At 47.3% G+C, this 8,335-nt stretch overlaps 1 pseudogene; it reads right to left on the minus strand.

Moving 5' to 3' along the window:
- Positions 1 to 2,710: 2,710 nt before the first annotated feature.
- LOC118999895 (cytochrome c oxidase subunit 7B, mitochondrial-like) lies at positions 2,711 to 3,054 on the minus strand (annotated as a pseudogene).
- Positions 3,055 to 8,335: the final 5,281 nt, after the last annotated feature.

The following is an 8,335-nucleotide window of genomic DNA, read 5'->3' on the forward strand; positions in this document are numbered from 1 at the left end:
GAAGATGCTCAGGAAAACGTAAAATGGGTATGAGGGGCTTGGGTCTAGAATACCGAGAAAGAGACATGAGAACGGTTGGGTGGGTACTGTGTAGGGAGGGCTCCCAGAAAGTGGCCATCGCCCATGTTCCCAGCCTTGGAGCAATCGGATAGGGTAGGAGTGAGTGGGTCCCGGAGACCTAGCTACTAGCAACTGAGTGGCAGGACCAGTGAGGCCCATTTCAGTGGGGTGAGGGAGGAGGAGACCAGACTGCCATCTTGGAATGAATGGAGGTGAGGGAGGGGGGTTGTTCTTCAGAAATGTGGCTGTGAAGAAAAGGAGAGAAATAGGGCAGGACCCAGACCTGCACCCAGCCCTCCCCTAGAATTCCATTGGCGAGAACCGAGCCACATGCCCAACAGACGTGGCTGGAGCTGGGTGGCCTCATGCTAAACCTGGGCTATGTAGAGAAGGAGGGCAGGTGAGGTTCTCAAAGAAATAAGGGGTGCCTCAATGCCAAAGGGTGAGGGTGCAGATATGTTTATGAGTATGGGCTGGCCCCGTGAGGCAGGAAAGAGGACTGGGGTAGAGACAGGCTTGACTCTGAAGAAGGAAGTGTGGAAAAGTGAGGACCAACAGGCTAAAGGATGGCAGAGTTGTGTTGAGGGCCCAACTGAGATTAGAGAACAAGAATCCTGTGGGGAGCAGTGGCGCAACTTTGAGGAAAGCAACTTGATTATTTTTTAGTACAGGTGACCTGTACTATGGAAATAGTAATCCCTAGAAATGGTGTTGCAAGGATATTTTGAGATGACACCCACAGTAACTAGCATGGTCAGCTCTCATAAAGGGGCAGCTATCCTGAGGATTATAATTATTGTATTTTGTAAACCAGAGAATGGTGTGTCTCTGTTCAACACACTCTGGTTGCCTCCCGTCTCCTACACACAGAGCAAAAGCCAGACTCCTGGACCACCACGGGCTCCGCACTCTCTCCCTCAGTTCTCTCTGCTCCAGCCACACAGGACTTGGGGCTGTTCATTGAGAATATCGGGCTTGCTCCCCCTCCCAGCCTTTGTCCCTGCTGTCCCTTCTTTCTGCAGCACTCTTGTCTCCGTCATCCTCTCGGCTCATCCCCTCCCATCCTTGGGAATTTGCTCCGATCTCACCTTTTCAGTGAGGCCGTCCTTGATCTTCCCAATTTCAGCTTAAAATATCATGCCCCAGAGCTCCCTCCCCCTGCCCTGCTTTGTTCTGTTCCACCACAGCCACGCTCCAGGTTTTATTCATCTCTTTGTCTATTGCTCATCTCTCCTCAACAGAACCCTTGTCTGTTGTTCACCTCGGACAGAATCCCCCCCAATGACCTGTTGTGCAGGAATTAATGCTACTTCACTAAGGTCTTGTCTCAAATGCCACCTCTTCAGAGAGCACCTCCACCCCTACTATCTAAATTAGCCCTCCTGCCATCTCTCTTATCTCCTCACTCTAATTTGCTTTTCTTCATCACACTTATTCATACCTGGTGTTACGTATCTGTCTATTTGCTTATTGTTTGTCTCCCCAGCTAGAGGTCTGCTCCCAAGGAGAGGTTTAGTTAGTTCACTGTATTCCCGTGTCTATAGTTGCACCAGGTACAAAGTAAACATATGATACATAGTTGTGGATTGGCTGTGATACATTGTTTTTTAGTGATTTTATTAATGGTGGTATTGGACAGCAGAGCCAAGGAGCAGTTGCCCTGTGGAGAGTAGAGCAGGGTAGGGTGAGGAAGGCGGTCTTTGGGCAGGACTTCCTAAATGTGTTGTCCAGCGGGAACTACAAGAAGGAACAAGGGTCCCCGCCCCCACCCTCAAGACCCCGGGCACCAAACACGTGGGCTGCACCACAGGCAGTGCCCGGAGTGGTTTTGCTGTTCTCCTGGAGCGCCTGGTGTGGCACACGGTGGTGCTCTGCACACGCCGGTGGGGTGAATGCAGGAGAGATTTGGGGAACTTTAGAAAGAGCAACATTACCCCAACATGCGGTCAGCCTGTTCTTACCCAAGCAGCACTTCATTTCCAAAGTTAAACTCTATACTTAGGGTCAGATCTGGGGTCGTCCACTAAGAGAGGAGAGCAAGGGAGCGGAGGACAGATAATGGAACCACACTGTCTGGTTCAAACCCAAGACCCACTCTCCACTTAGCAAATGTCTCTGTGCCTCAGTTTCCTCACCTGTAAAATGAGGATGATAATAGTACTGACCTCATAAGGTCGTTATTAAAGGGCAAGATGCACACACATGCATATATATTAAAATGCATTATATATAAATATTTGTGTGTGTGTATATATATATTTAAAGTCCCTGGTATATGCCCAGAACTATGAAAGGTATGAGAATTCACCCTACATGTAAGCTGACAAATTAGTCTGCCACCCTTTTATAAATACTGGCAGATGACACCTGGTCCGAAGCAAAGCGTGAAGGACTTTATCGCTCTCATCACTAGCAACAGCCGTGTCAGCACGCGCCCCAGCTCCCTGGGCTTGGCTCCCGCCGAGTGAGGCAAAGACGACACCTGCATGCACAGTGGGCTGTGTTACAGGGATGGGGCGCCGAGCCTAGGGAGCCAAGTGTTTTATTTCCTCGAAGGTTTCAAATGTACTTTATTTCTCCCGTCATGCCATATTTTAATGGGTACGTGGTGCTTTCACTTGGCATCAGTGACGACTTGGTTTTTAGACAATTAATTATTACACCAGCTGCGATGATTACTAACCTCTTGTTCCTTTGGGGTGACTCTGCCAACGGGGCACAGGTTCCATTCCATTCCAGTTTGTGTGGCTGTATATACTCACACAGAAACACGGAAAGTGGCTCCACCAGCTAACACAGTGTCACTGTGTTTGCCATGGGAGTCAGGTGTCTGTTTCTGGTGGACCTGCCTTGCCCTTCCTTGCTGAGCGCTTCAAACTGGGAGACGACTTGACACATTTTTGGCCAATGGAAATATCATGAAGCTGAAGGCAGAGCTGCAGCAACGGCTGCTGTGGGTTTGCTGGAACTTCGCGTCAAGTACCTTCGCAGAGAACCAGAACCAGTATTTTATAATGGGCGGTGAGCATGCCTGCTTTTTGCTCGGGGGCGGGGGCGGCGCAGAATCTCTGTCTTCCAAGACTGTTTGCCAGCGAAGGCGTCGGTGCCATGGGTGAGGTGCAGAGACGTGAGGGATCCACGGAGGGTTGTTTCCCCAGAGCACGTGGTAAGAACTATTATTGTTGTTAATCATGATGATACTATGGAAAAGTGTGCCCATACTATATAACGTCATCTGTTTAGCTGCCTCCGAAATTGACAGCAATTCTAACAGAGCAGACCAAGACACGGGCCAGAGAAAAGTTGCAAAGACTGATGGCAAGTCAAGGCATTTGAGTTACTGTTCGGTGATTAGACTGCCAAATGCATTTCACAAATGGGTTTCCAGGGTGGGGGAGAAACTGCTGCCAGTAATTGATTATGATACCGAGCAAATGAGTTTGCAATTCCGTGCTGAACAATCTATCACTCCCTATCTTGGGAACTCAGGCAGTCCATCTTTTCTGACAGCCACCGTGGATATTCTATTGCCAGGAAAAAAGGCCCTTGTCAAATTCCTAATTTTTCTCCATGAAAAATTAACATTTGACTCAAATATAAGGTCTGGGGGATCCCATAAAACCTTAATTACAAAGTATAATCCAAGATTTGTGCTAATTAATAAGCGTATGAAAAATTCATCGGGATTCCGAGAAGCACCGAGGAATAAACTTGGCCAGTGTCAACACTGGGTTCTACGAGATGTCAAGTCTTCCCGCATGTGTGGCCACACCTCTGTCACGATTGTAACTTCATTATTCACAGGAGTATTTCCTTTTGTAAGACATCAGTTGCTCATCAAAAACTATGGAGTAAGAATGCTTCTTTAAACTTTGTGATTTCTAACAGTTATACTAGCATGTTGGAGATTTTTGCAGAAGACCAGCTTAGCTACCTGAAATATGGATTTTTTTGAAGATGTGAGAGCAGACAGCTGTTTAATCCTGGCCTTGCCGTTCACTAGCTGTGACCTCCAGCGAGTTCTGTGAGCTCTTTGAGGCCGTTTCCCTGTTCGCATGAGGATGATAATGATGCATGAGGTTGTGGTGAAGGTGAATGGTTATTGTGAATTAGTCACATGCCTCCTCCCTTCCAGATTCATAACCAAACCAGGCCAGGAGCTAGAAGAGATTGAAATGCAGCAACCGGCTTGTTGTTAACACAGCTGCATTGGTACTGGGCTTCCTGCATCCACCCTCCCCACCCTCCCCCAGCTACCCACCCACTCAGTCGTGGGACCTGGCTATGGGGAGAGTGGGTCTGCAGAGCAACACCCAGACAGCCCCTGGGAGGGCGCCAGGCCACCTCACACCCTCTGGAGAGCAGGAAGAAAACAGCCAGTGAGAGGGTCAGCCTGTTCGTTTCTGTGCTTCCTGTAAGGTGCTCTGGCTTCTTGAACATCGGCTGGGATATTCAATTACATTCATTCATGCATCCATCCATTCATCCCATAAACAATTATTTACGGCATACAACTTGTCAAGAGTACTCACAAACTATTTGCAAACTGAAAAATGAACCAGGCTGTGATACCTGCCCTCATGCAGCTGAAAATCTCTGCAGGCAGATGGGCACGTGCTCAAACCACTGCAGTGTTTCTGCAGGAACCAGGCATGGAGATTACACCCCCCAAAATCTGTGAAACACTTACCAAAAGTACCCATACAAACCACTCTAAGTATTGGCTATTATTACTACTATTTTGTTATTATTATCATGAACTAATTTTGTGGGTTTTGCCATATCCTAATACCACTTGGTCTATTATCAATATTTTTTTAAAAAATCAACTTCACCAGTCTCCTGAGCAAGTGTCTGTGAAATTACGGGTTGGAAGGAGTAGTTATATTTGTATAATACACATGAATATAAAATATGTAATTGTTCAAATAAAACCTGATCGTCTGAAGACCACCCTGCAATCATTCCCTCTCCTAGCACACCTGGAAAAACACTGTTCTATGAAGGGGTTTGATCACATCTCCATTTGCCAGCAGAGGCTTTTTTTAATCCTCATCCAAGGATATTATTTCATTGCTTTTGCAGGGGGGTGGGGGGGGGAGAGGGAGAGAGGGTGGGAAGAGAGAGAGAGAGAGAGAAACATAGATGTGAGAAACATTGACTGGTTGCCTGGCATACGCATACCAAGTAAGGATAGAACCTGCAACCTAGGTATGTGCGCTGACCAGGAATCGGACCTGTGACCTTTCAGCGTACAGGACAGTGCTCCAACCAACTGAACCACACTGGCCAGGGCTCCCACCACAGATTTTAAGCTGCCTGAAGGCAGGCACCAAAGCCTGGTTTATTGTTTTTAGTTTGCAAATAGTTTGCAAGTACCTTTGACAAGTCATATACTGTAAGTAATTGTTTATGGTCTGAATGGATGAATGTAAATGAATGCATTGATGAATGTTCAAGAAGTCAGAACACTCTACATGAAGGACAGAAAATAAGAAGCAGGTGAAGAATCATAGGGAGCTGGCTGTCTCCCCCTCTCCGCACCTCTGCTCTGAGACAGCTGACATGACCTGCCCTCCCAGTTGTCCCTCTCCCCTCCCAACAAACTAACCTCCTGGCGCATTTGATATCATTTGATAGCAAGTTGGAGGGGTTTTAGAAAGGAATGAATCTTGCAGTCGTAATGAACCAGAAACTGGGAGGGGATCAAATTTCATCAACAGCAGACTACTCTCACTGTTCTAAAAGCTCTTGTCCCTTAGGCTTGAAAAGATTAGAAGCTAATAATTTATGTCAAAATCTGGCAAAGCCTTCCACAAAGTCCTATTGCTTGCCCCTGCCTCTTGACTGACAGACATGAAAATAGAGACTGATTTGAAAACCTAGGGCTACTTAACTAGAGCAGCATTAATTTATCCATTAGAAACTCGGAAATGAGAGGGTTGGGAGGCTGCAGACACCACAAAGAAACAGATGTTGCTGATGGAAGGCCACGCCTTTTCCCAAATGCAAAACTGCCACCAGCTCCACAAATTTGAGTTAGCTTTCTAAGCTTCCCAGACCTCAAATTAGCAAAAATATTTTTTCCATGCTTGTTAAAATGCCCTGGAGCTATAGTCATTAGATTTACTGGACAGAGGTAAGATTCTGATGTTATCGGCTCTGCCTTCCTGTTTTTATGAATAATGTATAAGAAGGAGCTATTAGAAATGGATTCTTCCATGGCTGATGGTATTGCCACCAGACAGGTCCCTGAATTCTCAGTCATTTCATGTGTGGCTCTAACAGAGCTCCCTCCTCTCCTCTGGCTACTTTCTGGCCACCTGCCATACACAGAGAACCTTCCAAAGACTCTCTGTCCTCTCGTCTCCCTCAATGGTAAGGAAACTGGTGGGAGACAAGAAAGGGAGTCTGTCACTTTCCTTCCTTTTCACTGTTGCTCCGCTTCAGAGGAGCAGTGCGGGAGCTCCTGATGCCAAGTTCATGCGCTTCGTTCCTGGCCCTGCCCTGTGTGGACCAGCCAGCCGTGCTCTGTACCCAGATGCCTGCCAAGAAAAAGCTTCACCCTGGGCACAGGCAGGAGCTGGAAGAGCTCTCCCTCCTCGGTGTTCTTCTACTTCCCTATGTGCTCGCATCTGTCATAACTTCGCAAAGAGCAGAAACATCTTTCGGCCCCACCCCTTCATTCATCCATTCATTCAACACAGTTTTATTATCAATGAGGTTTCTGCTGGAGGAGGCCTTCAGTAATCGTGGATTATAAAAATCATGGATTTTGCATAGAAAATGTATGCAAAACAGTGCAGTGAGTGAATGTGTAATGGAGGGAAGTCACCGCACCAGGGAAGGCAGTAAGGCGACATGAGGGTTGAGCTAGGAGCTTAAAGACAGGAACTCTAAGTCCGTGGATGGGGTCCGGGCAGCAGGGACAGTGTGCGAAGTCCCTGCCGCGGGAGCTGGGTGGGGAGTCCATGAGAGAACTAGGAGACAGCCCTGGGGCCAGAGCACTATTTGCCAATGGCCACCAGGACTTCTCTGACCCCTTCGGCAATGCCCACTTTCTCCTTCCAGACTCTCTCCTTCTCTGGAGTCAGAGAACTGCTAGCTCTGGGTCTCCTCCCCATTCCAGACTGTGCCTGCCTGCCTCGCGTCCTCCACATCCTCCACCAACTGGGGCGGCAACCTGGAGCTTCCCTCCCTCTTTGGGCACTGCTGTCAGGGGCAGTGCCAGCCCCCTGGACAGGCACCATGACTGCACTGACCATCTATTGTTGAGTCCCAACTTCGAACTGGAAAGCACCTTGAATAGCCAATATTGGAGTGGTTAAATCCGAGGTAGCACCCCGCATACTGGAGGGTAGTGCTGCATCAAGAGTGATGTGTTTGAAGACTAATGATCTTGAAGATTTCTGGTGATGTAACATGAACTTGAAAGCAGAATATAAGGTTCAACATAAAGCATGATCTCAATTTTATGTGGAAAAATGTGTAAACAAAAAAAAAACTAGAAGCAAATTCATCAAAATATTAATGGGACTACCTCTGTTGTGAAATTATGGGTGGGTTTTATTTCCATTTTCATACTATTTCATCTCACACCCCCAAATTCTTAACTAATTTAATTAATAAATAATTTAAATTAGTTAATTTGGTTGAACTAATCTTAGTCACATGCTTGATGGATTTAGTGATGGATAGAACACAAATACCACCTCTGTACAAAAAATTCCTCTTACACATTAAAAAGAATTTTTAAAAACAAGTTGGAAAAAAAGAAACAGTAATCATCACTCCTAGAAAACAACAGCAACAAAAGAACTTTCTCCTGCCCTTGTCTGTAGGAGAGCTCTGCCCAGCAGCACGTGGAAATCACCAGCTATGGGTGCCAAGGACTGAGCCTAGGTGGATGCCTGCTCATCACAGGTGCCCCAGGCAAGCACCTGGGCACAGGGCTCCTTCCTGTTGACATCTGTCCCTCTGGAGGGGAGAGCACTGTGTACCGTCACCTTATAAAATGTAGTCCTACCTGTCTGGATGCTCACTTCATTCCATTCCATTCCCCTGGGGAAATTCCAAGGATTTCTTCCCTGGGAATCAGCCACCAAGGATCGTAGATGAAGATGTCACCTGGGCACGTGTCTCCCGACTGGGTCCCATGCCTGCTGCTTCCTAACCATTCCCAAAGCAAAGGCTTGTGATTGAGCCACAGAAAACGCGCTGGCCCCAGTGAGCAGGAAAACAGCAGGAACCCAAGGACTCCTGTGAACTAAGAGCC

This window comes from Sturnira hondurensis, unplaced genomic scaffold (genome assembly GCF_014824575.4).
Source record: "Sturnira hondurensis isolate 20B ecotype Veracruz unplaced genomic scaffold, ASM1482457v3 Scaffold0015509, whole genome shotgun sequence".
Lineage (NCBI taxonomy): Eukaryota > Metazoa > Chordata > Mammalia > Chiroptera > Phyllostomidae > Sturnira > Sturnira hondurensis.